The following is a 20,151-nucleotide window of genomic DNA, read 5'->3' as shown; positions in this document are numbered from 1 at the left end:
AATAGTGATAAGCAAAAACAGGTACAAATCTTATGGTTCATCGGAGGCGACAGCTAATAATTAAATAACGAGGGCTAAATGCTGAAGAGATTTTCATGATACTATGAGACTATATAAAGGGAGATTTGACCAAGTAAGGGAGCACAAGAAAGGCATTCCTTCAGAAGTGATGATTCAGTTAAGATAAGTAAGAGTTAGGGCGCCTAGGTGGCTCAGTGGGTTGGGTCGCTGCCTTTGGCTCGGGTCGGGATCTCAGGGTCCTGGGATTGAGTCCCGCATCGGGCTCTCTGCTCAGCAGGGAGCCTGCTTCCACCTCTCTCTCTGCCTACTTGTGATCTCTCTCTGTCAAATAAATAAATAAAATCTTTAAAAAAAAAAGATAAGTAAGAGTTAACTACATGAAAAGACAGAGGGAACAGTAAGTTAATGGTGGTGTGGTTGAAGGTAGGACATTAGCACTTCAAAGAAGCTAAAAGAAAGTGATGTAGTTGAGGAGAGGAAAAGGGATTGATGAGGTTTGAGAAGTAGGAACGCCCAAATCATATGGGCTCTTGTAGGCCACAATAAAAATTTCAACCTTATTTCTAGAACATTTAGAAGTCATTTAAGTGTTTTAAGCATGAGGAGTAACAGGACCAGATTTGGGTTTGAAAGGATTGCAGTTACAACAAGTGCCAAGAGTGGAATGTAGGTAACCTAGTTAGCAGGTTATGGTAGTAGTCTATACAAGAGATGATGAAATGATGCCATCGTGGACCAGGAAAGATGGAGACAATGGCTGGATTCACAGTAAAAATGGGAGGATTCAGGGACACCTGACTGGCTCTCTCAGTGGAGCATGCAACTCTTAATCTTGGAGTTGTGGGTTCAAGCCCCACACCGGGTAAGAGATTAATTAAAAATAAACTCTTTTTCAAAAATAACAGGATTGAGTGTTTGTTTGAATATGGGCAGTGATGGGGTGGATGTGTCAGGGATGATTTCCATGAAGTTGAAGCTGAATCTTGTTCAGTGAAGTATTTCTAGCTTCTAGCTCCTAGCACAGTGTTTGGCACATATTTGGTACTACTGGTAGAACTGGGACTAGAATAAAGTCTCATGACTCCTAGTGTAATTTATTATTCTTCTCCTGCTTCCAGAGTTTCACACTGTGGTTTTAGGTCACTTAAGTGAAACAAGGTACTCATTATTGGATTGGAGGATGACCAAAGATAAGGGCCAGAGTTGACGACCATAGTGGGAGGAGAGAGGAAATGGAATTATGAAAGATATTTTCTGTTGGGCGTTAGGTTCTTTTTTAGTAAAAGAGGCCATTTCTGTAGTAGTTAGGGAGTAACATATATTTAATTTAGAAAAATTATTATTGAGCATAGGAATGGATGTTGCATTTTCAAATGGCTTTCATTTAAACTGCTAATTTGAGCATCATAAATATTTTAAGAGATGGACAGAACAAGATTGTTACCTCTCATTTACAATAGAAGATATTATGGCTCGCAGAGATTTCATATCTAGTGCCAGTAAGTGGAACTTGAATCCATATCTTTGAACTCCAAGTTCAATGTGCTTTTCATTAGGCTCTACTCAGTGTGTACAGATTCTTACACTTTTGGTGGGATTGAATATGGAAGTAAATTATTAAAGAAATTTTAATGTGTTGTTGAAATTTTAATGAGTCTGTAAGATCTAGTGATTATGATCATGTATTATGTGAAATCATGTATTTGTTTTTTTTAAAGATTTATTTATTTATTTTAGAAAGAGGAAGCGGCACACGAGCAGGAAGGCAGGTCAGAGAGGGACTCTTAAGCAGACTCCTCACGGAGTGTGGAGCCAGGCACAGGGCTGATCCCATGACCCCAAGATCATGACCTAAGCCAAAATTAAGAGGCAATTGCCCAACTGACTGAGTCATCCTAAGAACCCCTGAAATCATACATCTGTATTCACCTTATATTTGTTTTGGATTTTCAGAAATACCAGTTGATTCTCCCCAAAAGAGCATATTTAATGGTATGTTATTAATAAATCAGCTTTTCAAATAGCCTCTTACAGAATAGATTATTTGGTTCTCATTCAAAGGTTTTAGAATCAAAAATCCTCTTCTAAGCAGATACAACTATCAAGTGAAAGGACAAAGGAAGACTGCAGGAACAGGAAAAAAAGGATCTTTGGCAGGTTTTCAACCTCCCCAGGCAGTACCCTACCTTGCCATTGCCTTTTCCCCTTCTCCAGATGAAGTTTCTATCAGACTGACCTTTCCCCTGGTCAAGGCAGTTTCCTGTTCACCAGCACCTGCTGCCTTCCAGGACTGGTAGAGGTTGGAAGGTTGTAGATATATTGTGATGAATTGGGCCTGTGTGTTAGCAACTCAATCTGCTGCCACCAAGAGATCCACACGTTTTAATTATGGGCTTAGTTTTTTAGGCTTTGAAATTATAGCATCTTCATGTATCCCTGGTTTGCACATTTAGGGATGTGTTCTCATTTCAGTTTGTGAGAATTTATGTGCAAAATTCCCATTAGCATTAATGGGAGTTGCATATATAAATCGCTGAACGTCAAAATGAGAATATACCCTTTAGTCTGAAGGATGAATTAACCACATCTCTCTTTTTATCTTTTCTTACTAGGTGATCTTCAGAATTTCTTTGACAAATTTTTGACTGTCTGATAGTTGGTTTGTGGCGTAGGTCCTTAATATAATACAAAATCATTTTATTTTACCAGTTTTATAAAACTGATTTTCAGTAAATGCATAGAATATTTATGTGCTTATTTTGGAAGCCTCCACAACAACATATTAAAACTAATTGCTTTATTATTAAAAGTATTAAAACATCATAAAATATATGAAAACTATTGATAATCACCAAAGAATGTGCTTTAATTCATTTAACATTTACTGAATTGCTACTATGTATCAGGTACTGTGTTATGGGGAATGTCATATACTTTAAAAAACTAAGAGACACAATGTCTTTCTTAGTGAAGAAGACAGATAAAAAACAAGCAGTGACCATAGTCAATAATAATATATTGTTTATTTGGAAGTTGCTAAAAGAATCTATCTTAAAAATTCTCATCACAAGAAAAAATTTTTTTAACTATATATGGTGATGAGGTTAACTAGACTTATCGTTGTGATTGTTTTACAATATGTACCAATAGGGAATCATATTATAGATCTGAAACTAATATGTTGTATGTCAATTATGTTTCAATCAAAAAAAAAAAACACCATAAGCTTTAAAATAGAAAGCTATTAAAAAGAGTAAGTGCCAAGAATTTTGAGAACAATGAGGAGAGAGAGAGAAGGTTTTGAGGAAAGGGGAAAGGCTTCACATAGATATGCTATTTGAAATGGGTCTTGAAGAGATACCTGCGTGGCTCAGTTGGTTTAGCCACTGCCTTCGGCTCAGGTCATGATCCCAGGGTCCTGGGATCGAGTCCCACATTGGGCTCCTTGCTCAGCAGAGAGCCTGCTTCTCTCTTGGCCTCTGCCTGCCACTCTGTCTGCTTGTGCGCGTGATTGCTCTCTCTCTCTCTCTCTCTCTGACAAATAAATAAAATATTAAAAACAAATTAAAAAAAAAGAAAGAAAGAAATGGGTCTTGGAGACTGAATAGAAATTTTCCAGGCTCAGAAGTTGGTACAAGTCACAGAAGGGTAAAGACATTCTAAGCAGGAGAAAGTGGATGTTCGCAGACTAAATGAGGAATGTACTGGTATAGAAAGCTCTTGAAGGGGACCAGAAAGAGATGAGCCTAGAAAGGAAGATGAGATTAGATTAAGAGCTTCCTTAAGATCTATATTCACTAGGAGCCGCTGAAAAATTTAAGAAAAACAGTTATGGGGAATGTCATATACTTTAAAAAATTTATTCTGGGAGGGGAGCAAAGAATGGATTGGCGTGGGAAGAGGTGGTTTAGCTGAAGTATTTGGGAGACCATATATTTGTTCTTTGGCATATGTATGTATGTGTATACATATGTATGTGCATACACACACATATATATATATACATTTGTGTATATATATGGCTTTTAAAGCTAAAATTGACATAAAGTGCATATATTTAATGTGAAAATTTGATAAATTTTGACATATATATAAACCTGTGAAACTATCACTACAGCCAATGTTATGAATACATCTGTCACCTCCAACAGTTTCCTTGTGCCTATTTATAATTCATCTCTTTTGGGCCCCTCGTCTTGCTATATCCCTGTCCCAGGCAACCACCCCTGTACTTTCTGTCACTATAGTTTAGTAAGCATTTCCTAGAATTTTGAAAGTGGAATCATACACTATGTATGCACTTTTTTTTTGGTCTGTCATTTTTCACTCAGTATAATTATCTATTCATCTATTTTGAGATTCATCATTGTATCAATAGTTCCTTTTTTTTTTTTTTTTAGATTTTATTTATTTATCAGAGAAGGGGGAGAGAGCGACCACAGGCAGACAGAATGGCAGGCAGAGGCAGAGGGAATAGCAGGCTCCCTGCTGAGCAAGGAGCCCGATGTGGGACTCGATCCCAGGATGCTGGGATCATGACCTGAGCCGAAGGCAGCTGCTTAACCAACTGAGCCACTCAGGCGTCCCTCAATAGTTCCTTTTTATTGCTGAGTAATATTCTATTGTATGGAAATACCAGAATTTGTTTATCCATTCACCTATTGGTGAGCATTTTGGTTGCTCACAGTTTTTGGCTGTTGATGATAAAGCTACTATGGCTATTAATATCCAGGTCCTTGTATGGACATATGCTGACATTTCTCTTGGATGAATACCTAGACGTGCATTTGGTAGGTGTATATTTAACTTCCTAAAACTGGAAAACTGTTTTTTTAAACGATTTATACAGGGTTCCTGGGTAGCTCAGTTTTAAGTGTCTGCCTTCAGCTCAGGTCATGATCCCAGGGTCCTGGGATCAAGTCCTGTATCAGGTTCCCCGCTCAGCAGAAAGTCTGCTTCTTTCTGACTTTCTGCTGAAAAGTCAGAGGAAGACTGCCCACTGCCCACCCCTGTGCTCGTGCACACTCTCTTTCTCAAATAAAATATTTTTAAAAAGGGTTTATGCTATTTATATTCCTGCCAATAGTATGTGAGAGTTCCAGTTTTTCTACATCTCACCAAGACCTGTTATGATCAGTCTTTTCATTTTAGCCATTTTAATAGGTATCTAGTGTTATTTCACTGTGATAGCAGTGACTTTATCCCAGCACCCTGGGATCATGATCCAAGCAAAAGGCAGATGCTTAATCAACTGAACCACCCAGGCATCCCCCATTTTTTTTTTTTTATTGGTTGAATCATAAGTGTCTTCTATATATTTTGGAGATAAGACTTTTATCAGATATATGATTTACAAATACTTTCTCCCATTCTGTGAGTTGTCTTTTTACTTTCTTGGTGGTATTATTGGAAGAACAAAGCAAAATTTTTTTTTTAAATAGAGAGAGGACTTAAATAAATAAAATCAAAAATTAAAGAGGAGAAATAACCCTACGGCCCTGCATTGCACTACTGGGTATTTACCCCAAAGATACAGTGAAAAGAAGGACCACTTGTATCCCAATGTCCAAAGCAGTAATGGCCACAGTTGCCAAACGTGGAAAGAATCAAGATGCTCTTCAACAGATGAATGGATAATTGTATATATGGGCCATATCTTCTTTTTCAGATATGGCCCATATATACAATGGAGTATTATGCCTCCATGAGAAAGGATGAATACCCAACTTTTGTATGAACATGGACAGGACTAGAGGAGATTATGCTGAGTGAAATAAGTCAAGTAGAGAGAGTCAATTAGCATATGGCTTTACTTACTTGTGGAGCATAAGGAATAACACGGAGGACCTTGAGAGAAGGAGAGAAGTGAGTTAGGGAAAATCAGAGGGGGAGACAAACCATGAGAGGCTGTGGACTCTGAGAAACAAACTGAGGGTTTGGAGGGATGGGGGTTGGGGGGGTTTGGTGAGCCTAGTGCTGGGTATTAAGGAAAGTATGTATTACATGAACACTGGGTGTGGTGCATAAACAATGAATCTTGGAACACAGAAAAAATAAAATAAAATAAAATAAAATAAAAACAAATGCTATAGCAAAACATGTTTAACAAGCTAGGTTTGTACTTAAATCAAATTTCATAGCAAAACATGGTTTCTATTAACTGTTACAAGCAGAAAAGTATCATGTATTCTCTATTATCAAAATATAACATGCTCAGAACTTTTGGTTATTGATAAAATTATACTAAGTATTTAAAAAAAAATAAAGAGTAGAAATAGGGTGCCTGAGTGGTTCAGTGGGTTAAGCCTCTGCCTTCAGCCCAGATCATGATCTCAGGATCCTGGGATCGAGTCCTGCACCAGGCTCTCTGCTCAGCAGGGAGCCTGCTTCTCCCCCATCTCTCTCTGCCTGCCTCGCTGCCTTCCTGTGATCTGTCTCTGTCAAATAAATAAATAAAATCTTTAAAAAAATTTAAAAAAAGAGGAAAAATAACACTGACACCACAGAAATATAAAGACTTAGAAGGGAATATTATGAAAAATGATATGCCAATGAATTAGAAAACCTAAAGGATAAATTTCTAGAAACATACAGCCTACCAAAACTGAATCAGAAAAAATAGAATATTTGAACAGACTGATTGCCATCAATGAAATTGAATCAGTAATAAAAAAAAAAAAAAATCCCAACCAGCAAAAGTCCAGGACCAGATGGCTTCACAGATGAATTCTACCTAACATTTATTTTTAAAAAACTTTTTTAAAATTTTATTTTAAGTAATCTCTACATCCAATGTGGGACCCAAACCTACAACCCTGAGGTCAAAAATCATACTCCAATGACTGAGCCAGCTGGGTGACCCTGAATTCTGTCAAACAATTAAAGAAGACTTAATATCTATTCTTCTTCAACTATTCCAAAAAATAAAAGAGGAAGCAAATGTTCCAAATTAATTCTATGAGGACAGTATTACCCTGATACCAAACCCAGAAAAAGGCGCTACAAAAAAAGAGAACTACATACCAATATTTCTGAGGAACATAGATGCAAAAACCCTCAACAAAATATTAGCAAGCTGAATCCAATAATACTTAAAATTATTCATCACAATCAAGTGAGATTTATTCCTGGGATGCAAGGATGGTTCAATATTTGTATCAAGCAGTGTGATATATCATGTCAACAAGAGAAAGAATAAAAACCATAGTATCATTTCATTAGGTGAACAAAAAGCATTTGACAAAGTACAACATATCTTCATGATAAAAACCTTCAACACAGTAGGTTTGGAGGGAACATACCTCAATGTAATAAAGACAATACATGAAAAATCCACAGCTAACACCTCCTAAGATCAGGAACAAGATAAGAGTGTCCACTCTGATCACTTTCATTCAACATAGTACTAGAAGTCCTAGCCACAGCAATCAGAGAAGAAAAAAAATACGAGGCATCCAAATTGGTACAGAAGAAGTAAAAATTCACTATTTGCAAATGACATGATACTATATACAGAAAAACTTTAAAGACTCTACCAAAAAATGACTGGAACTAATAAATTAATTCAGAAAGCTCATAGGATACAAAGTCAATATACAGAATTGTATTGCATTTCTATACATAAAAAATGGAGTAGCAGAAAGAGAGATTAAGAAAACAGTCCTATTTACAATTGCACCAAAAATAATAAAATACCTAGGAATAGACTTAACCAAGGAGGTGAAAGACTTGTACTCTGAGAACTATAAAACACTGATGAAAGAAATTAAAGACAGCATATGCACTACTGGGTATTTACCCAGAATACAAAAATACTATTTCAAAAAGATACATGTGTACATATCCTTATTGCAGCATCATTTATAATATTACAATAGCCAAGATATGGAAGAAACTTATGTGTTCATCAATACATGAATGGATAAAGAAGATGTGATATATATATCTATACATATCGATATGTTTATATATATATATATATATATATATATATATATATATATCACATTATTGATCCAGAAAAAAGAATGAAATCTTGCCATTTGCAGTGACATGGATGGCACTAGAGAGTATAATGCTAAGTAGGTCAATTAGAGAAAGACAAATAGCATATGATTTCACTCATATATGGAATTTAAGACATATCAAATGAGCAAAGGGAAAAAGAGAGACAAACCATATATATATATATATATATATATATATATATATATCACATTATTGATCCAGAAAAAAGAATGAAATCTTGCCATTTGCAGTGACATGGATGGCACTAGAGAGTATAATGCTAAGTAGGTCAATTAGAGAAAGACAAATAGCATATGATTTCACTCATATATGGAATTTAAGACATATCAAATGAGCAAAGGGAAAAAGAGAGACAAACCAAGAAACAGATTCTGAACTACAGGAAACGAACTGAGGGTTTCTGGTGGGGGGAGGGAGTGGGACGTGGGTGAAATAGATGATGGGGATTAAGGAATACACTTGTGACGAGCAATGGGTAATGTATGGAAGTGTTGAATCACTACATTACACACCTAAAACTAGTATCACACTCTATGTGAACTAAGTGGAATTAAAATAAAAACTTAATAACAACAAAAAGAAACTGAATAGGACTCAAACAAATGGAAAGGTATTCCACGCTCATGGCTTGGAAGAACAAATATTGTTAAAATGTCTGCACTACCCAAAGCAATCTACAGAAATCTTAATGCAATCCTTATCAAAATACCAACAGCATTTTTCTCAAAACTAGGACAAATACTCTTAAAATTTGTCTGGAACCACAAAGGCCCCAAATAGCCAGAGCAATCTTGACAAAGAAGAATAAAACTGAAGGTATCATAATCCCCGACTTCGAGATATACTACAAAGCTATAATGGTCAAAACAGTATGGTACTGGCACAAAAATAGACCCACAGATCAATGGAACAGGATAGAGAGCCTAGAAATAAACCCACGATTAGATGGTCAATCAGTCTTCAATGGAGGAGGCAAGAATATGCAGTGGGAAAAAGACAGTCTCTTCAACAAATGGTGTTGGGAATACTGGACAGCTACATGCAAAAGAATGAAGCTGGACCACTTTCTTACACCATACACAAAAATAAACTCAAAATGGATCAAGGACCTAAATGTGAGACGTGAAACCATAGAAATCGTAGAAGAGAGCACAGGCGAATAATTTCTCTGAATCAGCCATAGCAACACTTTTCTAGATCTGTCTCCTGAAGCAAGGGAAATAAAAGCAAAAATAAACTATTGGGAACTCTACACAACTGAAAAATTATTGAACACTACCTCTGAAACGAATGAGGTACTACTATATGTTAGCTAATTGAATTTAAATAAAAAAATAAATAAACCATTGGGACCACATCAAAATTAAAGGCTTCTGCACAGCAAAGGAAACAATCAATAAAACTAAAAGACAACCTACCAAATTGGAGAAGATACTGGCAAATGACATATCCAATAAAGGGTTAGTGTCCAAAATATATAAAGAACTTACACAACTCAAAACCACAAAAATAAATAATCCAATTTAAAAATGGGCAGAAGACATGAACAGACCTGTCTCTAATTACACTTTGTAATTAGTTTAAAAAAAAAAAAAGAGCAGTGGAGTAATGTTATAGTACTATGCACATATTTCATTCAAGAGAGGGCCTTATTTTTTAAGACAAAAGTAAATATAGTAGAGTTGTTTGCTGATGGAAATGACCCTGAAAAAAATGAAAAATTGATGATACAGGAGAAAAAAGAGATGATGGCTGGGGCAACTGGTGGCTCAGGCTATGAAGCATGGGACTCCTAGTTTTGGTCCAGGTCATCATTTCAGGGTTGTGGGATCTAACCCAGCATGGGCAACGCTCACCTCGGAGTCTGCTTGAGATTCTTTCCTTCCTCCTATCCCTCTGCTACTTCCCCAGTGTGTGCTCTCTCCCTGTAAATTAAAAAAATAAATAAATAAAACAAAAAACAATGATTTTATTTTTTGACAGAGAGAGACACAGTGAGAGAGGGAACACAAGCAGGGGAAGTGGGAGAGGGACAACAGGCTTCCCACAGAGCAGGGACCCTGATGTGGGGCTTGATCCCAGGACCCTGGTATAATGACCTGAGCCGAAGGCAGACCCTTAATGACTGAGTCACTCAGGCACCCCAATAAAAACATAAAAAAAAAAAGAACACTATTCTTTTTTTTTTTTTTAAAGATTTTATTTATTTATCAGAGAGAGAGGGCGAGAGAGCAAGCACAGGCAGACAGAATGGCAGGCAGAGGCAGAGGGAGAAGCAGGCTCCCCGCTGAGCAAGGAGCTTGATGCGGGACTTGATCCCAGGACACTGGGATCCTGCCCTGAGCCGAAGGCAGCCGCCATCCAACTGAGCCATCCAGGCGTCCCCAAGAACATTATTCTTGAATAGATGAGAGCAGATAGGATCCAGTGCATGGAGAACTAGGTTTTAGAGAGAAGCATAAATATTCTCCACAGTAGTTGGAGGGAAGTAGGTTATATGGGTATGGATGTAAGTAGCATGGTGTACATGATGGTAGGAGCTTTTGGAAGTTCTTTCCTAATTGTTTTTTTTTTTTTTTACCAGTACTTATATAGTGATTATTTCAAATGTATACTCAACTGAATTTAGGGTTCCACCTTTCCCTATGACAACATCTGAGCTCTTCAGAGTTTAAATTTGCTGTGGTCTAGGGAGAAGGACAAATCTGATCTATGATAATCTTTTGTCTCTGCTGTTCATTGGTCACTCTTGCATCTGCTTCAATATCTATGGTTCTATTATGACGTCCAGCTTGTATGGTTCATACCTATGGTACCTTCTCATCCTTCATGTCACTGGCCTTCTTGTAGCCACTTCTGGGGTCAAGGAAGACTTGGAGAACCGTCACAAGCTCTTTCTTCCCACACCTTGTTGAATTTCTGATGAATTGTTGCTGTATCTTTCAGGTACTGCGGTTTTCTTTATGAGATTTGCTGTCTTTCTGGTCTTGACCCAGGAAACGAAGTACAGATCTCTGTTCTTAGAATAACCCAAACCTATCTAAGATTTTTATTGTCATCTCATGAGGAGCAGAGCCTAGGGGAATAAGAGTGCCAGTTCCCTCTCCAAGACTCACATTGTTCTCCTTTCTATCCACAGATCTTTCTTCTACCCAACTTTCAAACATAGGTCTCCTATCATTATATCTTTTACCCAATTCTATAGTTTCAATAAGGGATTTATGCTTTGAGAACTTCATACTCTTACTTTTTGAAAGAAAACTTCTTTTTTTCAAAAACCAAATAAACAAACAACCATACCAACAAAATAAAACATTAATAGGCTTTTCCATATAACCATTTTTGTCAGAGGTTTAACAGATTTTTTTTCCCCAAGAGAACTTGACTTTGCTTTCTGGATTTTGGTTTCCCCTGAGTACATAAGTTTTAGTATCAAGGTTTCATTTTAATGGTAGAAGAATCAAATAATTCCCAAGAACAAAAATAAATGAATAATCTTTAAAATGTTATTCTATACATATACTATTTTCTAAAGTTTTTGTTTAAATTCCAGTTAGTTAACATGCAGTATAATATTGGTTTCAGGTATACAAATCTAATGATTCAGCACTTCCATACAATAGCCGGTGTTTATCACTACAAGTGCACTCCTTAACCCCCATCATCTATTTCACCCATTCCCACACACCCTTCCCCTCTGGTGACCCATCAGTTTGTTCTCTATAGTTAAGAGTCTGTTTCTTTCTTTTCCCATCCCTTTTTCTTTTTTTCCCTTTGTTGATTTGTTTTGTTTCTTAAATTCCACATGTGAGTAAAATCATATGGTATTTGTCTTTCTCTGACTTAATCTCACTTGGCGTAAAACTCTAGCGCCATCCATGTTGTTACAAACGGCAAGATTCCGTTCTTACTTATGACTGAGTAATATTCCACTGTGGATATATATCACATCTTCTTTATCCATTCATCAGTCAATGGACACTTGGGCTGTTTCCATAATTTGGCTATTGTAGATAATGCTGCTATAAACATCAGGATGAATGTATCTCCTTGAATTAGTATTTTTGTATTATTTGGGCAAATACCTAGTAGTGCAATTGCTGGATCATAGGGTAGTTCTATTTTAACTTTTGGAGGAAGCTCATACTGTCTTCCAGAGTGGCTGTATCAGTGTGCTTTCCCTACACATACACTATAAAGGGTTGTATTATCCTCTGCTATTGGTGTATTAATCAGAATATTGAATATCTACTTTGAAAGACCAAAACAAGCTTTCAGAATGTCCTAGGGAATGAATGACGGAACCGGAAAAGATAGGCTCCAAAAAGAAAGTAGCCTGAGATATAAAAAATTAATTAATACTATGCAGCCATCAAAAGAAATGAAATCTTGCCATTTGCGACAACATGGATGGAACTAGAGCGTATCATGCTTAGCGAAATAAGTCAAGCAGAGAAAGACAACTATCATATGATCTCCCTGATATGAGGAAGTGGTGATGCAACATGGAGGCTTAAGTGGGTAGGAGAAGAATAAATGAAACAAGATGGGATTGGGAGGGAGACAAACCATAAGTGACTCTTAATCTCACAAAACAAACTGAGGGTTGCTGGGGGGAGGGGGGTTGGGAGAAGGGGGTGGGATTATGGACATTGGGGAGGGTATGTGCTTTGGTGAGTGCTGTGAAGTGTGTAAACCTGGTGATTCACAGACCTGTACCCCTGGGGATAAAAATATATGTTTATAAAAAATAAAAAGTTAAAAATCTAAAAAAAAAAAAAAAAAAAAATTAATTAAAAAAAATTTTTATAAACATATAATGTATTTTTAGCCCCAGGGGTACAGGCCTGTGTATCGCCAGGTTTACACATTTTACAGCACTCACCATAGCACATACCCTCCCCAACTGTAGCCTGAGATTTAAAGTGGAAAGGAGGATGCTCTGACTTCATGCATATTACTGATATTCAATCACTTTTGGTGTGTAGACTGGCAAATATGAAGGGATTGATTTGAAATGTCGTGAACTCATCAAGAAATGGACTGGGTCCCTTTGGAACCACATCTTATTTTGGCCCTCCTAAAGCAAAGCAAGCAGAATTATATCTTCCTTCTGGTAATCCGAGGGAAACTACCAAGCTCACCATTTGGTTCTGCTGATCCTTTTAATATGTATCTAAGTAGAGTGACTCAGCATCATATTAATTTCAAAATATGTACCATTGTATTTAAATAAGTTTTTTTTTTTTGCAGGCAAAAGGAAATAATTTCTGGGCTTAAAGTCATTTTAGCAATTTATTAAAAATGAATAGTGTTAGAGATTTGAGAGCTTGTTTTAGAGAGTGTACTGAAAAGTGACAATTTGCTTTTAAATTTAGAGTGAAATCTTGGTATCAGTTCTCTTCATACATAAATATTGCTCTATCAGCATATTTATACATGCATATGATGTTACTGGTTATATTATACTTACGCAGTAGTATGTATTTGTCACAAGACATATTTATGTAGATGCCCTAAAGTTATGGAATCTTAGAGGACACCGCAGACATAAATCAATCCAGTGCTTCAAGATATGTTACTGAATAGTGGAGGAGGTAGTCTCTCCTAGAGAGTTCACTTGAATATTCTGTCCTAGAGGCAGCTTTTGTTTCTTAGGTACCTGATTGATTTTAGGGCTGATTCTTTTACTGCAGAAGCACTTGGAATACTACCTGGTTGAAAATGGTCACAGCAACTTTTCTTGCTGTGTGTAAAACTGCTTATATGAGGGTCCATTATAATGTATGTATACTGAAAGGCACATTTGAGAGTTTCTACTATTTGTTCTTATACATGCATCCATTTAAAAATAAAGTCTCTAAAAATAATTTGCATATGCTGACTGTAAATGTCACCTTTTACTAGATGATATATACGTGTGGGTCACAGCCTATACCTGAAATGCCACCCCTCTTTTCTATATCCATATAAATCCTTCCCATCCCTTGAGGCCCAGCTTCATCTTTTCCACGAAGCCTTCCCTGATTCCATTAGCCCATAGTGATTTCTCTTTCTCTGTTCTCCAGTGGCGTGTACTCTGATTCACACCTGTGGTTTTTCTCATTTAGGCTTTGTGACCAGCCCTGTTTGTATGACCATTTAACTCTTTCTGTGTTTATGTCTTGTCTCTTCAATTGGATTAAAGATTCTTTGAGATCACAAACTAAGTGCAATAAGTCTTCACATCTTTTGACATTGCTTAGCACATTTGTTAAGTAAGTAGATGAAGCCAATGCCAGTTTTATGCATACCACAATAGGCTATGTACAGATGTGGTCTATGAACTAAGCATAGGAGAGATATATGTTTTCAGAGGACTGGGGACTTCCAGAATGAGAAAACACTTTAAGGATTACTTAGTTTATCCCACACCCTGATGTGAAATATCCTCTGCAAATCAGGGTCGTCTCCCTCAGACAAAACATCTTGCATGATTCAGAATGAATGCCTTTATTAGAGTAAAATGGTGAAGCATGGTGAAATTTCAACCAAATCATCTGGGCTCAAGTCCACTGCTCCTTGTTATCTCTGTGGCCTTGGACAAGTTCTTTTTAAGATTTTATTTTTAAATAATCTCTACAGCCAACATTGGGCTCAAACTCACAGCCCCAGAATCAGGAGTCACCTTCTCTATTTAATGAGCCAGCCAGTCACCCCACCTTAGACAAGTTCTTTAGTTTTAGTTTCTTCATCTATAAATCTGGGATGACTATACAATATTTGTTCATAATTCTAAAATCCCAGATCCCTGAAAATTAAAGTTTTTTGTAATTCATTTTCCAGGAAAACCTGCCCTGATCTGAACTCAAAGAATCTAACTTAACTGGTAGGGGTGCTACCTGTAGCATATGTACTCTATTAATTTTTTAAAAGTTCTGAATGCCAAAACATATTTGACCCCAAAAAGGGATCATTGACCTTTATTATGTACTTAAAGGATTGTTATGAGGATTAAATGAGATAATAGATGGGAACCATTTAGCACAGTGCCTGGCATACAGTAAACCTTTAATAAATGTCAGCTAATGTTATTGGTACTTATATTTTAAATTAATCACATCAACTTTTTGTGAAAGTTAAGCTTCTTTCAAGATTTCCTGTTTAGTATCTATAAGAATACTGCTGTTTTTCTTATTCCCTAATGAACAAATGATTTCTCCAGGAAGCTAGAGTTTGTAAATTTTTAAAAAATGAAATTATATTCATGATTAAATTTTTATTATTAACTTATTTCAGAAGCAATACTACTTTGAAAATGTATTCATTCTTTTTTTTTTTTTTTTTTTTTTTTAGAGAGAGAATATATTTTTTTACATAAACTCTATTCCCAACATGAAGCTTAAATTCATGATGCCAAGATCAGGAGTCACATGTTCTGCTGACCCAGCTATCCAGGTACCTCAAGAATGTATTCATCCTTATTCATTTATTTGTCAGTGGATTCATTCATTTTACATATATTGGGCAGTCAGTTCCTGGTGATATGACGATAAGAAAACAGATATTACCCCTGCCTTCATACCACTTATAGTCTAGTGGAAACTAATTAATTTATTTTTTGTTGATTTATTTTTTAATGTATTCAACAAATAATTGAGTACTTATTATATACCAGGCACTCTTCTAGGTACAGGGCATAAAAGAATTACCAAGGCAGGGCTCCTGGGTGGCTCAGTGGGTTAAGCCTCTGCCTTTGACTCAGGTCATGATCTCCGGATCCTGGGATTGAGTCCTGTGTCGGGCTCTCTGCTCTGCAGGGAGCCTGATTCCTCCTCTCTCTCTCTCTGCTTGCCTCTCTGCTTACTTGTGATCTCTCTCTGCCAAATAAATAAATAAAATCTTAAAAAAAAAATTACCGGGGCGCCTGGGTGGCTCAGTGGGTTAAGCTGCTGCCTTCGGCTCAGGTCATGATCTCAGGTTCCTGGGATCGAGTCCCGCATCGGGCTCTCTGCTCAGCAGGGAGCCTGCTTCCTTCTCTCTCTCTCTGCGTGCCTCTCAGTGTCCTTGTAATTTCTCTCTGTCAAATAAATAAATAAAATCTTAAAAAAAAAAAAATTACCAAGGCAGATAAGGGCCCTGCCTCCATAAATTTAATTTTTTAGTGGGGGAAAGAGGAAGTAAACAAATAAACAGTATTGTCAGATGATGATTAATTCATTGAAGGAAGTAAAGCTGATGTGATAGAGAATGAGTTGGTATGTATGAGGGGGAGCTGCTTTAGATGGGGCAGTCAGAGAAGGCTTGGTGAGGAAATGATATTTTAACCAACACCATGTATTGGATATAGACTTGACTGAATGTGACAGAGACTCAAACATAACAGAGATTTAAAACATGATAATTTTTTTTTCTCACCAAGTTTTTTGGTAGTTCTCCTTCACCAAGTTGTTTGGAGCCTATAGTCTTCCTATCCTGTTGCTCTATCATCTCTTTTTTTGTTGTTATTGTTATTAAAGATTTTATTTTATGTAATCTCTACACCCAGTGTGGGGCTGAAACGCCACAACCCAGTGATCAAGAGTCCTATGCTCTACCAACTGAACCAGCCAGGTGTCCCTCTACCACCTCTTGAGTGTCATCCATATGGTCCATGTTGGCTAACCACTAGGTCCACACTCTAGCCATGGGAAAGGGAGAGGGGGACGGAGGAGGAACTCGCTCTGTAAGTATGTACTCCCTTCAAGGAAATCATCTCCAAATCAAGCACATCATTTTCGTCATATACCATTGGTCAGAACATAGTCCCAGGGCCATAACGAGTTGCCTACTACAAAATGTAGGTTTTAGTAAAAATTCTATTACTGGAGCACCTGGGTGGCTCAGTGGGTTAAAGCCTCTGCCTTCAGCTCAGGTCATGATCCCAAAGTCCTGGGATCAAGCCCCACATCAGGCTCTCTGCTCAGCAGGGAGCCTTCTTCCCTTCCTCTCTCTCTGACTGCCTCTCTGCCTACTTGTGATCTCTGTCTGTCAAATAAATAAATAAAATCTAAAAAAAAAATTCTAATACTGGCAGAAGTAAATGGAAGTAAATATAAGAAAAATTCTATGACTATTACTAAGCTAAAAATTCTGTTACTATGGCAGAAGGGGAGAATGGATATTGGAGGATTGGCTGTCTCTGTCATAGACCTGAATAATTAAATGGATCCTGGGGAAGAATATCTGGGGCAATAACATTTTGAGCAGAAAGAATAGAATTTCAGAGACCCTGAGCAGAGGTGGATTTTCCATGAAGATAAATGACACTTAAGTATCAGAGCATCTCACTTGCCTCCATTCCTTCCCATATTTGCACTTAATTTTATGTCATTGTATCTAGATTGAATAAACTTCAGGCCCTACAAAACCTTGATCCACCCCTACCCTGAGGAAAAAAAGTGGTTGGCATATTAGGAATGGAAAACAAAATAAAACAAAACAAAAACAAACCCAGTATGTATAAAGCAGAATGAACAAGAGGGAGAGTAGGACTAGATGTGTTTGGGGAGGTCAGTGGGGACTGGCTTGTATAGGATGTTATATGGAAAAAAGGTTAAACTTTATTTCAATGTAATAGGAAACCATTGGAGAATTTTAAGATGGAAGAAGTGAAATTTGATTTATGTTTACCCTGAAGGAGACATATAAGAGAATATACATTGAAAAATTTAAAACAGCCTAGTTTATATCAACAGAAAATGGGTTAAATTGTAGTATATTCATAAAGAGAATATTTAGAGTAATGAGAGTAAATGCATTAGTTCTTATATCAATACAGGTGAATTCCAAAAATATGTTGAGCAAAAAAGCAAATTGTATAAAAGTAGCACAGTAGGATTTCATTTATATATAATTTTATTTACACAAAATTTAAAAGCCTTCAAGTCAGTATATTATTAAGAGTACATATTGTAGAAAAGACAACTAGTGTCCCCTTCTTTCATAATAGCAGCACCCTGCTTTTATTGTGGTGAGAATGGATTCATGTGAAAAACTACATTTTTGAGCTTCTCTTGCAGCTAAATGGATTGTGACATGGTTCTGAAAAATAGAATGTAAAGGGAAGTTGGATAGGGCTCTTGGGAAAGAGTCTTAAAAAAAGAAAAAAAATTCAGCAATGTCCTCTTTTGTCATTGGCTTTTTCTTCTTTTCCTTGCCTGAAAATGGGTCACAATGATTGAATCTGGAGCAACTATATTGTAGCCATTAGGGGAAAACCAAGAGAATCGCAAAGAATTTAACCTTTATACCAAACCAACTTAACTGCCTCAAGTCCCCACTCCAAGTCTCTCAGTCATGTGAGAAAAGTAAATTCCCATTTCTCTTCAAACCACTGTTATTTGGGTTTTCTCTTACATGTAGTTGAACCTAACTCTAGGAGGGATATGCATGAATTTAAACACTTGATAAAAATTAAATCTGATCCATGGAAATGAAATCACTAATTTTACAAAATTCCAGGGCACTTATTATCTCTGCAGTGGGGGTAATGATGAGGGAACTGGAGAACTGGGGATGAGTAGATAGGTCCTTCAATTATATTTTATTTCTTAAAGAAAAAGAACTGAATCAAATGTGATAAAATGTTAATGTTTTTAAAAGTTGGGTGGTTGTGGGGCACCTGGGTTTCACAGTCAGTCAAATGTCCAACTCTTGGTTTCTGCTTAGGTTGTGATCTCAGGGTTATGGGATTGAACCCTGGGACAGGCTCCATGTTCAGTGCAGAGTCTACTTGAGATTCTCTCTCCTTCTCTGGATGCCCCTCCTGCTCGTGCTCTCTCTCTTTCTCTCCTAAGTAGTTTTTTTTTTTTTTAAGTTGGATGACCGATATATGGGTATTCATTACTTTTTTGCTTTTTCATATATGTGGATGATTTCATTAAAAAAAATCTGTGTGGAGAAATAATGGAAACATGGAAGTTGAGGTTCCTTGTGGTAATACAGATGAGAAATGATGTTAGCTTGGGTTAGATTAGAGAAGGAGAGAATATATTTGGAATTTAGTTGGGGGTAGAGCCTACAGAATTTCATGTTGAATTGGAAGAGACTTGTGGAAGAAGGAAGAGTATCCAGGATGACTTCCATTTTTTTTGGTTTGGGTAACTGGGTAGTTGGTAGTACAACTTATTGTGATGAGGGTGACCGGAGGAGAAGCAAGTTTAGGAAGGGCAACAATGAAGAGTTTGATTTGGGACAGTTAAGATTGAGACATCTAAGTGGAAATGTTAGGTAGGCAAGCTGATACAGGAGACTGTGAATCGAGAGCTTGTCCAAGGACTTCCAGCAAATGAAATCAGATTGGTTTTATCTGTGCATCCATGTGGAGTCTTGGATTCCTCTGATAGGAATTTGGAACTTGCAAAAATAAATGGCTCTGGTAGAGTCAGTTGCAATAGAGCTGGGATAATTCTTTTTAAGACCTGGCATACTCTTTTTCAAGAGGCTTATTAGAAGTGAGTATAAGACAATAATGTAGAGTTTAATAATCAGTGATTGTTAATATGAATTTCACTCCCCCCCCCCCTTTTTTCCCCATTCAGACAAGTATCTAAGCTTTTAACTTTAGAAGTACTTAGGAAGGGGCACCAGGCTAATGTTCATCTGTTGTGCCTAACATTATGCTTAGCTGGTATCTTTTCTAAGGCTAAGAGGGTGAAGAGTCTAATATTTGATAAATATTATAGTCAAAATTGTGTATAAATATTCAAAGGTATTAAAGTAAAAAATTCACTAAATGAACCCCAGATCTTTTAGAAAAGCTGTTTGCAATACATAAAAACAAATGTAACCATTTATTGAAAACCTAGTATATATAGGCCACACACTTTATATACATTAGCTAATATTAATTCTTATAAACTTTTATGAGGTAGGTACTTTATTATTCTATGTTACTTAAACATTTTGCAACTCAATTTTCTTATTTTAAAACCAAGGATTATAATTGTATATATGCCAAAGATTTTTTTCTACAAGTAAGTTTTGATCAAGTTAGTACCTATGGAATACTTCAATGCCATAAATAGAAATAACCAAGAAATGAATTGTATATTGTCTGAGAAAAGTGATAGATGTAAAAAG

The sequence above is a fragment of the Mustela nivalis genome (genome assembly GCF_964662115.1).
Source record: "Mustela nivalis genome assembly, chromosome: 10".
In the NCBI taxonomy this organism is placed as follows: Eukaryota; Metazoa; Chordata; class Mammalia; order Carnivora; family Mustelidae; genus Mustela; species Mustela nivalis.
The sequence above is the reverse complement of the archived record's forward strand: the minus strand, read 5'-3'. Positions refer to the sequence as shown.